We start from the raw sequence: 14,827 nt of genomic DNA, 5'->3' as shown, positions 1-14,827 counted from the left end.
GAGTGGTGAGTCGAAGGGATGGTGTTTTGCGCTCGTGGCAAAGCGCAGCGTGACAGAGGCAGGTGCACCCTGCGGGGTCACTTACAGGATTTTCAACTGGATGACTTTCGACAGATATTGCCTCGGTTAGTCGGTTTGAAGAGAGCAAAAAACTGCAGAAAATTTGTTCAATAATTTTTCCCATGCAGTTTAGTCGGTTGTTGAATAGCCTGTCTTTGCACCTCGCATTTTAAAGGATGCCTGGGAAATGATGACTGCGACCAACAGGTACGCGCGTGCGAAGCGAAAATCATCGTTAAACAAGTGCTTCACTCTGTCTGTCTGTCTGTCTGTCTGTTGACAAGACATCAGTCTATCATCGAGGAACTATTTCAGTTCAATTGAATTTTACATGTTGAACACTGCAGAACATGAATCGACACACGAACCTGCAGTTTAGCAGTACCTTTGCTCTGAATTTGGCAAATCGTTTGGGGACTTGTCCCAAGTGCGCGTGTGCGGAAAAGAGGAAGGTGTTTTTTAGTCTGTCTGTCTGGAAGTCAAACAAAATTGAGAATCATTCCAAACAGGAAACTTACTGTTTTTAAGGATGTCATAAAGGACACAAACAACAGGCAAAAATTTCCTCATCATGTTAAATATGGTGGTGTAAAAGACGGTGCATCAACGGCGGTAAACTTCCGAAAAAAATGTTTGTTTTTCTACAGCCTTTAAAATCTTTATTTTATTTAAATTGAATGATATACTTGAACACTATAGAACACAAATCACCTTGTTGGCACTTCCAAAAACCCATTTGTGCAGTACTGTAACTGGACCAAATACTACGCCATTTTACGCCATCTCGACCAATCAAATGTGCTGCTGGTGCTCTCATTGTTGGGAAATATCAATAATCAGACAAAATCGTGTCTTGTACGAAAATATACATCGTGATCCGAAACATAAAGGAAGAGTTGAAAAGGCCTTTCTCGTGTTGTTTTTCTCAGGACTGTGTAGGGTAACGTGTTCTATGAATGTGTGGATAATTGCTCACAATTTATTAATTACTCTTGATGTAATATTTCACCGACTATGTCACCAGAAGGAATTGGACAGAAAGAAAAAATACAAAAATATTCAAAATTCTATTTGGTCATGGGGTTGTTGCAGCACAGGCATAGTGGCCCAAATGTCCTTCTCCTGCGTAAAGTTCCTTGTGGATTCTTTTGCGTGTATATTGTTCACTTTAATAGAGTGTAACTCTCAGGAAGATCTTTAAAATAAATGTTGGTGGATATCACTTGTGTCGCAAAGTGTGACCAGAAAGCAGAATGAGTACGGGGTTCAGTGGTGGATTGTGATATGTCGACTGTTGCACTGGGCATCAATCCAAGATGGCGCACAATGGTTCAATTGCGCATAATCTCTGGGCTGGCCACTGCACATTGTTAATGTTTTAATTCTCGAACGAAATCATCACTGGCACAGCTGTATAGCATGTATAGTTGTATAGCACAGCTATATGGCTCATTGTCATGCCGATAGATGGAAAGACTGCGAGTCTCTGACGGCCTCAACGCTGATATTGCAGAATTGTCCAAAATGTCTGAACAAGACACATTTACCAGTCTCAGCTAAGACAAAATGCATTTTTCAAAATAAAAAGGTACATATTTGACAAAGGTAAAACAATGGAAGGAGAAACATAAAATATCAGCTACCTATATCCCTAAGTACAGACCATACAGGCCCTTCACAGATGAATAATTGATGATTAAACTAATTATTCCATCTGGGCCTTAATGCCTACATGCTTGGGTTAATAAAACACACCTATAACATTTGCATTCCAGACATACATAAGCATCAAGAGTATGTTTTTAAACATATTGTTACATTTGTAGGGTGGTCAGATAGTATAATTTAGGTACAGACCCCTCTTTGTGCTCACTCACTGTGCTGTTTGTGCTTCTATGACTTTTATTCCCTGTTTTAAGGATCTGTGTATGGGCTAAGTTGGCCTGTTTGTTTCTGTGCTGCTGGGATATGGTGTTATAACCTTTCGTGTCCAGAAAGGTAAAGGTGTCTAGTCCTTTCGTTCTCCCGTGTCGAACTGCGTGGGAGCTGGGTGAGAGAGAAACGTCTTCACTGTCCACGCCATGGCAATCTCGTGCGCTCTCTGTGTGCATGAGCATGTGTGTGTGAGCCCTTAGTGGGTTTTTGTTGTTTTTTGTATGCAAGATCGAGGCTCGTTTAAGAGCTAACACATCAAACACATATTAGCACATAAAACACAAAAAACATACACGGACACGTAAAACAATAAAGGGAGGGGGAGACAAGATGGGGAGAGAGAGAGAGGGAAGCACACAAGACATCGGGAGATCTGTTCGAAGGGAGAGGGCTGGGGGGGGGGGAGAGGGAGGGAAGGGGCACACGGTACAAAACAAATTGACACTGCAAGGAATTTCAGGAATGAAGTCGGGGATTGAAATGGGTTTTTGCTCACTTAAAAAAAATTTCTCATTTGGTTCTGTTTTTGAAACAAAGTCAAGGCTCATGTAAGAGTTGAACACATAATGGATCAGGACGTAACGGAACAAAAGGAACAACAGAAAGTGAGGGGGAAACGCCAACAGCATGGCCGAGGGACAAAATAAACAGAGACGGACAAACGTGGCATGTGGGTCACAATTAGGGGTATAGGAGATGAGGGGTATGAGGTGGACCACATGGATATAGATAAGGTGGACATCGCGTGGATTTCACCCTGTATTTCCATTAAATGGTGAACAGAGACCGAACAGAGATGGAGCAGCAGCTAGGGGGATTAGTGAGGGGTTTAGATGCATCTATAGTCTTCACAGCGTATGATTTCCCTCTGTGGAGTATGTGATTATCCGTGGAGGTATCTTTAGACTACACAGGGGTTGAGCCAGCGCCCATGGCCCTGGGGTGTAAGAACCGGTGCCCGAAGTGTGCACTTCAACGCCAGCTGAAGTGTGGCACGAGGTGTGTGAGGCTGCGCTCGTTATATGTGAACCTGCAACCAAGGTGAGTGCTTTGGGGCTGGCCGAGACGAGCATGGACGCACCATTGCACCAGCCACAGGTTGTGAGGCTGCACTGGCCATGGAGTGGAAGGCTGTATTTGCTGTGTGAGATCTGAGGATCTGAGGATCCTACACCTAGCTCTTAGACTCTGGCTCCTGTTGGATCCACATTTAAAGGTGATTTTATGTTGTTCCCTCTTACAAAAACTTCACTTTGCTATAAATCGTACAAAAGCCTCTGCTGCTCTCTAAAATCCATTCAAATAGCTCATTTAATTGTCTAATATTTTCCCACTGCATACTCCTCCGTAAAGGACTATTTCAAGACCTATGCATTATTTTAATGGTACCCACTATCCCAACCTTGTGGGGTTGGCCAGAGAAAGGTTTTGGCCCAAGTTTGAATTTTATTGCCTCATCTGCCTTTACTGTCCAATTTCCAAATCCGTCGCTGCTTGTCAGCTTCTTCTTCCTATCAATATTTTTTCTTCTCTTTTTCTGTTTTGCTCACAAACCTCCACCCTGTATCCCATTGTTCTGATCCTATAGCGCTATTTTCCATTGTGCTTTCAACAACCCTTCCTTTCAACCTGGTTGTGATGTTCATCTTCGTTTTACATAATGTTACATTTAAGGGGGTAGATGAAAGCATACTGTAGGGAAGATAGGACTGTATAATTATAGCATGGACGATGGATGCATAGGAGAATCTCGATGTACTTAAGTAGGGAAACTGTAGCTTAAGATTGTTTATGTATCTTCACATGAGGGGTGAAGCAGTGCTAATTAGTTAGAGATTAAGGCAAATTTTCCCCAGTACGTGATTTTCCCCTCTGTAACTTTCCCTTTACATTTTGCTGACAAGACCGGCCATAAAACCTCCTTGAAACAACATTTACAACTGCCGACAGAACCCAATCGTAGCCGATTGGACTAAGCTCCACCTCTAATGGACCATAGGAAACAGGCCACGCCCCTGAGGGACATAATTAGCCCAGAGGTTGTGGGTGGGGCAAACTGGGAGGGACGTTCGGGGATTGGCTGACCTGAGTCAAGAAGAAGAGCACGTCTCTCTCTCTCTCTCTCTCTCTCTCTGTTTGGTTTTTGCACGAAGGAGGAAGGGTGCCATCTTTTTGCGTTGTTGTGCTGGTGATTTTGGTGCGCTTTGGAAGGAGTGTGGAGCTTTTGCTGTGCCGGCAGCCTCTCGACAGAGGCGGGCAACATTTGGGCTCACCAAGGAGCTGGGGTCCACGTGGCACTTGACAGTGGAAGTGAAAGGGGGCCATCTTGACTGCTTGTTTCGCACCTGGGTGTCTTTGAAGCATGGTGCTGATGCCATTTTGAGGCGCTCCGGCGCGGGAGACATCGGACCACACCATTGCCATCACCTTTGCAAAACAACTCGTTGGGACGAGCTAAGTGCACGAAAAGGCCATTTTATTTCATTTTATTTCCCCCCTTGTGCCTGCTTCTGTGTCTGAGTGGAGGATCCTCAAAGGAGGAGTTAAAATTAGTTTTTACCACAACTATAATTCGTCTTTGATTTATTTTCATAAAATCATTATTGTTGAGTTTATTGTGGTGTTTGCGTGTTTTGTGGTTTCGGTATAAACCCATGTGCACCGTTCAGATAAACGCTTCGCATTCCTTCATCCAGCGCACACGACAAAAATACCGCCATTTTTTGGGCTGCCACCTCGGGAGTAAAACTGTTTCGGCTATCCGTCATCCAGTGGTCGCTAATCGCTGGTTACAGGACAATAACTTGGGGTCTCGACAAGAAATCGGATCTGCTGAACATGCTAGCTATGGCTGTTATCTCTTTCATGTCTGGACCCCTACATCAACATCTCTCCTCTCTACCCCACCTCCCCCTTCACGCCATGGAAAAATATATCCGTGAATATACAATACACATATACAATCGGACCCTGACATCAGCGGTCCCCCCCATTCACGGGTTAGGTGTATTTGCAGTTGATGAAAAGCAATCTGCCTTTACATTCGCAGCCCTGTGCTTCACATATTTGCAGCTTTTCTGACCTGCTTCTACATTCGCGGCCCTGTGCTTCACATATTTGCAGTTTTTCTGACCTGCTTCTACATTCACAGCCTTGTGCTTCACATATTTGCAGCTTTTCTGATCTGCTTCTACATTTGCGGCCTTATGCTTCACATATTTGCAGCTTTTATGACCTGCTTCTACATTCCAGGAGAGCCAGGAAACAATATCTCTCCATTCTCAGGACCGAACTCTCTTATCTGTCTCCCTCTTCCAAATCCTAGTGGGGTCTGGTCAAATCTGTTTCTGGTGTTTGTTCCCCCTCCATCCCCTCCCTCACCTCAAATGGCCACACGGCTGACTCCGCATGTGAAAAAGCTGAATGCCTCAACTCTGTGTTTGCCTCTAAATCTTGTGTCCCAAACCCATCACTCTCTGTACCCACCGTACCCAGTCGTACCCAGCTGCTCCTGGACTCTGTGTCCTTTCCTCCTGACAAGGCGGAAAAGTTTCTGTCAACCCTCGACTCGGATTCTGCAACTGTACCTGATGGCATCAGCCCACGGGTCCTAAAATCCTGTTCTTCCGCTCTTTCACTCCCTCTCTCTGTTCTCTTCACCCTCTCTTTTGCTCAAGGTCATCTTCCATCTGCTTGGAAATCTGCCAACATCACCGCTTTGCACAAAAAAGGTGCAAAAACAGATCCCAGCAACTACAGACCAATCAGCCTTCTCCCAATTAACAGCAAAGTCATGGAATCCATCATTGCTTCAGATATGAAATCTTTCCTCTTCTCCAATGGCTTGATCTCTGATCATCAATTTGGTTTCAGGACTGACACTCTACTCTGGACATGCTGCTTCTGCTTTCTCAACAATGGATGGAGGTCCTCAATGCCAAACAGGAAATTAGAGCAGTCTCCCTTGACATATCACGTGCTTTCGATACGGTCTGGCACCCCGCTCTGCTCACCAAACTCTCCTCTTTTGGTATCCATGGAAATCTCCATGCTTGGCTGGCGGACTTCCTCTCTGGTCGTAGGCAACGTGTGGCCCTGAATGGATTTCTCTCATCTTCCCTTCCTGTTCAGGCTGGAGTTCCACAAGGCAGTGTTCTGGGCCCTGTGCTTTTTCTGGTCTTCATCAATGATCTCTCTGACTCTCTTGAAAATCCTCTGTATCTCTTTGCTGATGACTCTACTCTCTGTCGCTCCATTCTTCATCCCTCAGATCGGCAGTCTGCTGCCTCCTCACTCTCTGCAGACCTGGACAAAATCACAGACTGGGCAAACAAGTGGAACATGTCTTTCAATCCTGACAAATCTCACACTCTTACGATGTCTCTCCGAAAAGACTGACTGGACAACCCTCCCATCCACTTTCTGAATAATCCTCTCCAAGAAGTTCTGTCACTCAAGCTTTTGGGTCTCACTATCTGCCATGATCTTTCCTGGGAAAACCACATTTCAAATCTGGCCTCCAAAGCCAATCGCCGACTGGGCATCCTCCGTCGTGTGAAGTCCTTCCTTGGCACACCTGAGCTCCTCACCACATAAAAGGTTTTCATCCGCAGCTCAATGTGCGGTCCCTCTGTGCTGTCTTTCCCTCGCGGTCCCACTGTGCTGTCTTTCCCTCGCGGTCCCACTGTACTGTCTTTCCCTCGCGGTCCCTCGGTGCTGTCTTTCCCTCGCGGTCCCACTGTGCTGTCTTTCCCTCGCGGTCTCTCTGTGTTGTCTTTCCCTCGCAGTCTCCCTGTGCTGTCTTTCCCTCACGGTCCCCCTGTGCTGTCTTTCCCTCGCTGTCCCTCCGTGCTGTCTTTCCCTCGCGGTCCCACTGTGCTATCTTTCCCTCGTGGTCCCTCTGTGCTGTCTTTCCCTTGCGGTCCCTCTGTGCTGTCTTTCCCTTGCGGTCCCTCTGTGCTGTCTTTCCCTCATGGTCCCTCTGTGCTGTCTTTCCCTCGTGGTCCCCCTGTGCTGTCTATCCCTCGTGGTCCCCCTGTGCTGTCTTTCCCTCACGGTCCCTCTGTGCTGTCTTTCCCTCGCGGTCCCTCTGTGCTGTCTTTCCCTCGCGATCCCCCTGTGCTGTCTTTCCCTCACGGTCCCCCTGTGCTGTCTTTCCCTCGCGGTCCCACTGTGCTTTCTTTCCCTCGTGGTCCCTCTGTGCTGTCTTTCCCTCGCGGTCTCTCTGTGCTGTCTTTCCCTCGCGGTCCCACTGTGCTGTCTTTCCCTCTCGGTCCCCCTGTACTGAATTTCCCTCGCGGTCCCACTGTGCTGTCTTTCCCTCGCGGTCCCCCTGTGCTGTCTTTTCCTCGTGGTCCCACTGTGCTGTCTTTCCCTCGCGGTCCCCCTGTGCTGTCTTTCCCTCGTGGTCCCCCTGTGCTGTCTTTCCCTCGCGGTCCCTCTGTGCTGTCTTTCCCTCGCGGTCCCTCTGTGCTGTCTTTCCCTCGCGATCCCCCTGTGCTGTCTTTCCCTCACGGTCCCCCTGTGCTGTCTTTCCCTTGCGGTCCCTCTGTGCTGTCTTTCCCTCGCGGTCCCTCTGCGCTGTCTTTCCCTCACGATCCCCCTGTGCTGTCTTTCCCTCACGGTCCCCCTGTGCTGTCTTTCCCTCGCGGTCCCACTGTGCTGTCTTTCCCTCGTGGTCCCTCTGTGCTGTCTTTCCCTCACGGTCCCTCTGTGCTGTCTTTCCCTCGCGGTCCGACTGTGCTGTCTTTCCCTCGCGGTCCCCCTGTTGCTGAATTTCCCTCGCGGTCCCACTGTGCTGTCTTTCCCTCGCGGTCCCCCTGTGCTGTCTTTTTCTCGTGGTCCCACTGTGCTGTCTTTCCCTCGCGGGCCCCCTGTGCTGTCTTTTCCTCGTGGTCCCACTGTGCTGTCTTTCCCTCGCGGTCCCCCTGTGCTGTCTTTCCCTCGTGGTCCCCCTGTACTGTCTTTCCCTCGCGGTTGTCAGCTCTTTCACGAGCCTCGATTCAGTATTTAAAAAAAAAAAAAAAAAAAAAAAAATGGAACACTGCTCTCCCCTCTGGGCTGGTGCTCCTGCCTCACACCTAGCTCGTCTTCATGCTGTTGAAACCAAAGCATTCAGAATCATTGGAATCTCCCGCGATGAAGCTAACTCCAAGGGCCTCTCACTCACTCACCGCAGGCAGGTTGGTGGTCTTTCCATCTTCTGCCGACTCCTCTCTGGCCTTGCCCCCCCAGCTCTCTCTGGGCTCTGTCCCGCAAATATTCCTACAGGTCGCACAAGATCTGCCTGCAACCCTCTTATGGTCAAAGTGCCAAAATTAAGACTCTCTGCTCACCTTCACTCCTTCATTCCTCTTTTCTCCCGCCTCTGGAACAAACTCCCTCACTCTCTTCAATCCCACTCCACCCTCCAGGTCTTTAAAACAGCTGTTCACCACCATCTCTTATCTTCCCCCATCCAAAACCTTGATCTTTTCTACCCCTGCTAATTTCACCCCAATTCCACTTTTTTGAAATACCAACTTCTGTCCTGGAAGTCATTGGTGTCCTTGTGTTTTATACTTCTCCCTCCACCCCCCCCCCCTTCCCACGCCTCCTTCCCCCAAGCCCTCTCCCTTCCACACATCTCCCTGCTCTCAAATGTTGTGTTTGTGTGCTTCCCCTTCTCTCCCCATCTTGTTTTCCGCTCCCTCTTTTTGTGTGTTTTTTTTGTCTGGTTGATTTGTTTGTGAAGTAAATGTTAGCTTTTTCACGAGCCTCGATTCAGTATACAAAAAAAAAGAAAAAAGTAAAAAAAAAAGTTTCTCTGACATGCTTCTACATTCGTGGCCCTGTGCTTCACATATTCGCAGTTTCTCTGACCTGCTTCTACATTCGTGGCCCTGTGCTTCACATATTTGCAGCTTTTCTGACCTGCTTCTACATTCGTGGCCCTGTGCTTCGCGTATTCGCAGTTTCTCTGACCTGCTTCTACATTCGTGGCCCTGTGTTTCACATATTTCCAGCTTTTCTGACCTGCTTCTACATTCGTGGCCTTGTGCTTCACATATTTGCAACTTTTCTGACCTGCTTCTACATTCGCGTCCATGTGCTTCACATATTTCCAGCTTTTCTGACCTGCTTCTACATTCGTGGCCCTGTGCTTCACATATTTGCAACTTTTCTGACCTGCTTCTACATTCGCGTCCATGTGCTTCACATATTTCCAGCTTTTCTGACCTACTTCTACATTCGTGGCCCTGTGCTTCACATATTTGCCACTTTTCTGACCTGCTTCTACATTCGCGGCCTTGTGCTTCACATATTTCCAGCTTTTCTGACCTGCTTCTACATTCGCGGCCCTGTGCTTTGCGTATTCGCAGTTTCTCTTGGGATTCTTGATTTTCCCATATGAATCACCAACCGTGGGGAAACCATCCCCTTTTTCCCATTGAACGAATGCCCTCACATTGGCAGTTTCGACATTCGCAGAATTTTCCAGGAACATGTCCCCTGCAAATGTCGGGGGTCCGACTGTATTATTAAGCTCTCTCAGTGCAGTCCCAATGCTGTGAAGCTAAATAACTCTTGCTTTGTTCTCATGGATTGGGTTCTTAAGTTTTTGGGTTCTGGTTTGAATTATGTCAAAAACTCCTGGTCAAACCATCCAATCCCAGGTCAGATGGATGCTTTCTGGAAAGGCTCACTATGAACTTCACTGAGCCCCTAACATAGCTGTGCTTGGTTTTAGAGAATAAAACAAAAGATAGAATCAGGCAGGGAGATGTTAATAATTGATGTTTCTATTTCATCGCACGTGTCCACTGCTACGTGCCCATTGATGTGACAATGGGATTTTACCTTCACCCATGGGGTTGGGTATGGATGTGTGCAAATAAGACGTGCTCATGAGATGAGATTAAACCATTTGACAGGTGACAATGAGAGCGAAGTAATATATAAAAATAAAATAATGAAAGATGCAACAACATCATTTTGAAGAGTCACTGCTGACTTTGCTCTGCTATAACATTGAAAGCCTAACTCAGATTATTGAGCAACTGAATTAAAAATCAAGTAGGGCCTACATTAACGGCAGCAGAGTCGGAGTTGGATTTCAATATTATCCTACATATTACAGTAATTGGTTTGCATCAATGATCAGACTTTTTTTCCTGAAACAATTTCATCACTTTTGCACCACCAGATAATAAAGCAATCGTTGTTAAACTGTTTTATTGACTTTTTGCCAAAATTGGAGGCAATACTTTGAGCAGAATTTCTCTGTTATGAATGAACTATCAAACGACGGGGTGGGCGACACACCACTTCAACTGGCAGAGTGCCCAATCAACACTCGGGCAATTGTATTTCAGCAACAACCACAAAGTACTACGATAAGTATAGCTGGAGTCAGGAAATCGAGACAGCTTCCATTTAATGCAACAAATAGCAGTAAACAAAGACACCATAGAATGGATCTTGGATTACGATACGATGTCCAACTTCAGTAACCCTAACCCTTTCCAGTTTGGATGCAAAATGCCAATGTTATGGTGGGTGGTGGTTCGTGTGCAGCCAACCGGCTGCTGGTTGCATCATTTCTCTGTGGGCGCGTCTGCCGCTGATGCAATGCCTCTCTATAACCAGTTACCTGGTACTCATTTTGCCAAACTCGGAAGGGATGAACTCAACCCCACCTGGTGTTAATTCAACGGGATATTCGAACTCAGGACCTTAGCATCCCAAGCCCACCGCCCTAACCATTAGGCCAACACCAACACCTAACCATTAGGCCAACACCAACACCTGACCATTAGGCCAACACCTAACCATTAGGCCCACACCAACACCTAACCATTAGGCCAACACCAACACCTAACCATTAGGCCAATAAAAACACCTAACCATTAGGCCAACACCAACACCTAACCATTAGGCCAACACCTAACCATTAGGCCAACACCAACACCTAACCATTAGGCCAACACCAACACCTAACCATTAGGCCAACACCTAACCATTAGGCCCACACCAACACCTAACCATTAGGCCAACACCAACACCTAACCATTAGGCCAACACCAACACCTAAGCATTAAACATGTGGGGAGGTAGCCTTTACCATGACCTGTAAACATGTGGGGAGGTAGCCTTTACCATGACCTGTAAACATGTGGGGATGTAGCCTTTACCATGACCTGTAAACATGTGGGAAGGTAGCCTTTACAATGACCTGTAAACATGTGGGGAGGTAGCCTTTAACATGACCTGTAAACATGTGGGGAGGAGGCCTTTAACATGACCTGTAAACATGTGGGGAGGTAGCATTTACCATGACCTGTAAACATGTGGCGAGGTAGCCTTTAACATGACCTGTAAACATGTGGGGAGGTAGCCTTTAACATGACCTGTAAACATGTGGGGAGGTAGCCTTTAACATGACCTGTAAACATGTGGGGATGTAGCCTTTAACATGACATGTAAACATGTGGGGATGTAGCCTTTAACATGACATGTAATTGTAAACATGTGGGGAGGTAGCCTTTACCATGACCTGTAAACATGTGGGTAGGTAGCCTTTAACATGACCTGTAAACATGTGGGGAGGTAGCCTTTAACATGACATGTAATTGTAAACATGTGGGGAGGTAGCCTTTACCATGAACTGTAAACATGTGGGGAGGTAGCCTTTACCATGACCTGTAAACATGTGGGGAGGTAGCCTTTAACATGACCTGTACCCATGTGGGGAGGTAGCCTTTACCATGACCTGTAAACATGTGGGGAGGTAGCCTTTAACATGACATGTAAACATGTGGGGATGTAGCCTTTAACATGACATGTAATTGTAAACATGTGGGGAGGTAGCCTTTACCATGACCTGTAAACATGTGGGGATGTAGCCTTTAACATGACATGTAATTGTAAATATGTGGGGAGGTAGCCTTTACCATGACCTGTAAACATGTGGGGAGGTAGCCTTTAACATGACCTGTAAACATGTGGGGATGTAGCCTTTACCATGACCTGTAAACATGTGGGGAGGTAGCCTTTAACATGACCTGTAAACATGTGGGGAGGTAGCCTTTAACATGACATGTAATTGTAAACATGTGGGGAGGTAGCCTTTACCATGAACTGTAAACATGTGGGGAGGTAGCCTTTACCATGACCTGTAAACATGTGGGGAGGTAGCCTTTAACATGACCTGTACCCATGTGGGGAGGTAGCCTTTAACATGACCTGTAAACATGTGGGGAGGTAGCCTTTAACATGACATGTAAACATGTGGGGATGTAGCCTTTAACATGACATGTAATTGTAAACATGTGGGGAGGTAGCCTTTACCATGACCTGTAAACATGTGGGGATGTAGCCTTTAACATGACATGTAATTGTAAATATGTGGGGAGGTAGCCTTTACCATGACCTGTAAACATGTGGGGAGGTAGCCTTTAACATGACCTGTAAACATGTGGGGAGGTAGCCTTTAACATGACCTGTAAACATGTGGGGAGGTAGCCTTTAACATGACCTGTAAACATGTGGGGAGGTAGCCTTTAACATGACCTGTAAACATGTGGGGAGGTAGCCTTTAACATGACCTGTAAACATGTGGGGAGGTAGCCTTTAACATGACCTGTAAACATGTGGGGAGGTGGCTTTTACCATGACCTGTAAACATGTGGGGATGTAGCCTTTAACATGACATGTAAACATGTGGGGAGGTAGCCTTTTACATGACATGTAAACATGTGGGGAGGTAGCCTTTAGCATGACCTGTAAACATGTGGCGAGGTAGCCTTTACCATGACCTGTAAACATGTGGGGATGTAGCCTTTAACATGACGTGTATACATGTGGCGAGGTAGCCTTTAACATGACATGTAAACATGTGGGGAGGTAGCCTTTAACATGACTTGTAAACATGTGGGGAGGTAGCCTTTACCATGACCTGTAAACATGTGGGAAGGTAGCCTTTACAATGACCTGTAAACATGTGGGGAGGTAGCCTTTAACATGATGTGTAAACATGTGGGGAGGTAGCCTTTACATGACCTGTAAACATGTGGGGATGTAGCCTTTAACATGACGTGTATACATGTGGTGAGGTAGCCTTTAACATGACCTGTAAACATGTGGAGATGTAGCCTTTACCATGACGTGTATACATGTGGCGAGGTAGTCTTTTTCCATGACATGTAAACATGTGGGGAGGTAGCCTTTTACCTGACATGTAATTGTAAACATGTGGGGAGGTAGCCTTTACCATGACCTGTAAACATGTGGGGATGTAGCCTTTAACATGACCTGTAAACATGTGGGGATGTAGCCTTTAACATGACGTGTATACATGTGGCGAGGTAACCTTTAACATGACGTGTATACATGTAGCGAGGTAGCCTTTAACATGACATGTAAACATGTGGGGAGGTAGCCTTTAACATGACGTGTAAACATGTGGGGAGGTAGCCTTTAACATGACGTGTAAACATGTGGGGATGTGGCCTTTAATGTGACGTGTAAACATATGGGCACGTGACCATTAACGTCACGTGTAAACATGTGGTGATGTGGCCTTTAATGTGACGTGTAAACATATGGGGACGTGACTATTAACGTCACGTGTAAACACATGGGGATAGGGGATGAGGCTTTTAACGTCACCTGTAAACACGTGGGAATAAAGCTCCGCAGGTGAGTTGCATGGTTGTGGCCTCCGCTGACGATCAAAACACAACGTTTGTACCTGAGATTTTCAAACCTCGTCTTGTGGTGAGTTTAACAAGATCCGAGCAGTAATTAACTTTCCTATTTGGCGAATGGAAGCTGTCCGGCCCAGCTCCAGACGCAAATTAGGGAGCTGGAAACGTCAAGCGAATTGGCGATAATGCAGCCAACTAGCGCAGACACATGGTTACGTAAACGTAATTCCGACTTTCCATTACAGTCAATTAGCCACGGTTTGCAAACACTTCTTGGGGCAGAGATGTAGAGTAACGAGCGTGGGAGAAGAGAGGGAGCGCAGAAGTGTGCGTGCGTGCGTGCGGGATTCTGTACATATGGCGCGAGCTGTGCTTATTTCAGTTAAGACCGTGAACAAGCGCAGCCAAATGAACCCAAATAACTTGGTAAACAGGAACCGGAAATGGGTCCGTTCCAGTCGACCGTCACGTGACCATAGGTTGATTCAGTATATTATATTGTGGTGACTTGTCAGATCAACATTTTTTTTGCACGGGTTAGTTTAGCAATACACCTTTAGCCTCTAATCCATTTTGAAAATTCTGTTACGTCACAGCGTGCGACGTATAAAGGTGGTTCAGTCCAGTGGGAGCTACAGCCAATTAGGACATAATAAATAGTGGCAAAAGACGCTTTTTCTCCAAAATCCGTAAGGGATGGTGAAATAGTATCGAGCGGTAACAGAAGAGCCGAGCTCGCTTTTGAGTGCGCCCAACCCGCCGTTTGAAAGGAGACGTCACAAACCTGTCAGGTGACGAGCCTGCGGGGTGCTCTGAAAGCGCGGGCCTCACTGAGCATTTCCGCGGAGTATGAAGACGGCGCGGCGCTGCATTATTCAGGCTAATTAAATGGTCAGAACGGCTGGTGGGCCCCGGCATTTTATCCTCTGGCTTCCCAAGTCGGCGGCGGCAGAACAGAAGAAGATTTAATGATCTGATTACAAAGGCAGAATCGGTGCTGTCTCCGCCGGCGCCAGGCAGTCGAGGATACGTTCCTGGCCTTTCCCTGCGGTCCCTGAAGATGGGGGATGAAATAATGGAGATGCGAGCTTGTTCTGCGGGTGCAGCTCGATGGAGCAATCAGCAGCGTTTGCAAAACATAATGA

The sequence above is a fragment of the Myxine glutinosa genome, chromosome 8 (assembly GCF_964187855.1).
Source record: "Myxine glutinosa chromosome 8, kmMyxGlut1.1, whole genome shotgun sequence".
Taxonomy (NCBI): domain Eukaryota; kingdom Metazoa; phylum Chordata; class Myxini; order Myxiniformes; family Myxinidae; genus Myxine; species Myxine glutinosa.
This window is presented reverse-complemented; position numbering follows the sequence as displayed.